The sequence below is a fragment of the Carlito syrichta genome, unplaced genomic scaffold, assembly GCF_000164805.1.
Source record: "Carlito syrichta isolate Samal-C Ts95f unplaced genomic scaffold, Tarsius_syrichta-2.0.1 Scaffold311915, whole genome shotgun sequence".
NCBI classification, from domain to species: Eukaryota; Metazoa; Chordata; class Mammalia; order Primates; family Tarsiidae; genus Carlito; species Carlito syrichta.
In genome coordinates, this window is record NW_007256011.1 from 222509 (window position 1) to 224808 (window position 2300).

At 59.0% G+C, this 2300-nt stretch overlaps 1 protein-coding gene across 1 annotated transcript in view; it reads left to right on the forward strand.

Annotated features, from left to right (window-relative positions):
• BARHL1 (BarH like homeobox 1) overlaps positions 1–2300 on the forward strand; it is an 8250-nt gene that overhangs the window by 2344 nt on the left and 3606 nt on the right. The window lies entirely within an intron of this gene.

A 2300-nucleotide genomic window follows, 5' to 3' on the forward strand; every position in this document is an offset into this window, starting at 1 on the left:
TACACACAGATGGCCGAGCCTCCTTCAGTCAGGCTGGGCCAGCCATGCCTAGAAAATGGGCAGATTGTCCTGAACCGACCAGGAAGAGATTCGTGGAAGAGATTCGTGTCCTGAGACCCCGTGCTCCTCCCTCCTTGGTCCTGTTTAGAGAAGCAACGAAAACTTGCCCTGGGGAAAGACAGGTAGAGGGGTGAGGGAGAAGGGGGTAATGTAAACATCATCTATGATGAACATATTTTTATATATCATGTTTATTATTTACCCTTGGCAACAATGACACCCAGCTTTATGGCTCGAGCAAGGGGCAAGCATCTCGGCCTCACATGCGGGAGGGTGTTACCGCTGCTGGTGAAACAATTTGGTTCTGGCCTCCCTTTATGTCTTTGCCCCTAGGTAGGATTCTGAGAAGAGGTTTCGCTTAAGATAATTGGAATATCAATTTTCGTCTCCTGTCCCTGATGATATCTGATCAGGGTGCTGTCCAAGGATGGTTTGAATAGGTTCCCCCCACCTCCCACCCCAAAGCCCCAGGGTGAAAAAAGGTGTAGGAACCGTCGGTATCTCAAACACGGAGGGGCCTTTTCCAGAACTGAGTTAGGAAACCTGGCTGAGACAGACACACAGAGTCAGGCGTGGGGCCGTTGAAGCTGGTAACTCCTCCTCCCCGCCCCCCAGCCACCTTTCCTCTGAGGAGGGCATGCGGAAGGTCAACCTCATCCCAAGTTTCTGGGATCAAAGTCTCCTCAAACTTCACATGTAAAGAAGCAGAAACGGAGATCTGAAATAAGGCGGTCAGTTGAGAACACGGGTACCGGCTGGATCCAGGGGCTATAGAGAAACCAAACCAGTGCTTTGCTCCAAGCAGGCCGGGTTGGTGGACCCTCCCTCTGGTACCCTGAGATGTAGCCTCCAGACCTGAGTCTGGGAAGCCGAAGACCTCCGGAGCTGAGCCTGTCCTGAGGCCCAGACAGAATGGGCACCCAAAGGCTCCAGCCTACACTGGAGAGGGACTAGAGAAAAACCCCAGCTGACACCACAAACTCAACACGCACTCCTCCCCACCTCAGCCCTGAGAAGTAGAGGATTTTCATGAAGAGTTTGGGCAATCGGGTGAAGAGTAAGATTTCTACAACACCAAGTTTGAGGTTCACATTATTGTTTCGTCCGACTTGTTTAAACTACCTGTCCGCACGGACAGACCGCAAGTTCTCCCCTTCCTAACACAGCTCCATCTCCTGACGCGGCCATTCCTACCCCACCACCACCACCCCCCAACGCGGGGAGCCTGCGGGGCAGGGAGAGCCTGGCGCCAGCCTGGAGGAGGCGGGAGGAAAGCGTCAGCCGCGGCTTCCCTCCCGCGCTCCGGGCTCACTAGCCTCGGCGCGCCCGGTGCCGGAGAGCCCTCCCTGCAGCGAAGCGCTGCCTTTCCGGTCGAAAAGTCTTCGCTCCCCAGTGGCTCAATTAACCGGATTATTGTTTCCTACAGAGAGAGCTGCATTCAGCTGAACCCTGTCACTGCAAACGCCACGCACAATGAAACTCACCATAAAAGAAAATAGAGGGAAAAAAGCGGGTAGGGTGAGGGAAGGCCCCCGCCCCAGCCGCCTGGGGTGGAAAGTGGTTCTCTCCGGTCGGAGAAGCGCTTTAGGGGGAAGACGAAGCGTGGAGCTTGTTAGGTCAAGTGTGCGTTTTCTGTGCCGTCCACTCCCAACGAAAGCGTCTGGGAAAAAAAGAAGCCACCGTGTCGGGTCCATCCTTGGACCTCGCAAGCGGGGCCCCGGCGCTGTGTGGGCCCGCCGTGGGGTGTAGACGACCGATCGCTCGCGGGCATAGCGGGAGCCGTCGCGGGCGACATACCGACGACCAAACTCAGACCTCGGGGCCAGCGCGTCGCGGAGTCGCTTCTGGCCCCAAGAGCGTCGCGCTCAGACCCTGCGCGGTCGGTGGGGAGCAGGTGTGGGGGGTCGTCACTGCAGATTCGTACCCACCCGTACGGGGCGACCCGAGGACAAGGACTTGCTCCGAGCGAGCGCGTTTCTGTCCCCCCACGCGGGTTTGTCTCCTTCGCAGACTCCAGCCTCCAGCTCCCTCCTTTCCCGTCACCGAAGCGGCCGGGGAAATCCGGGCCCGGACGCCGCCGCCGGAAACCCCGGGCCCCCTCCCCTGCCCCGGCCGGTCGGGCCCGGCTCCATCTCTGCGGCTCCGTGGGGTCCCTCCAGGGAGCGGGGCGCACGGCGGAGGGAAATCGGGCTGAGTTTCCCCTCGGCCTCGGGCGCTCCCGCCGTCGCCCCCCGCGCTCA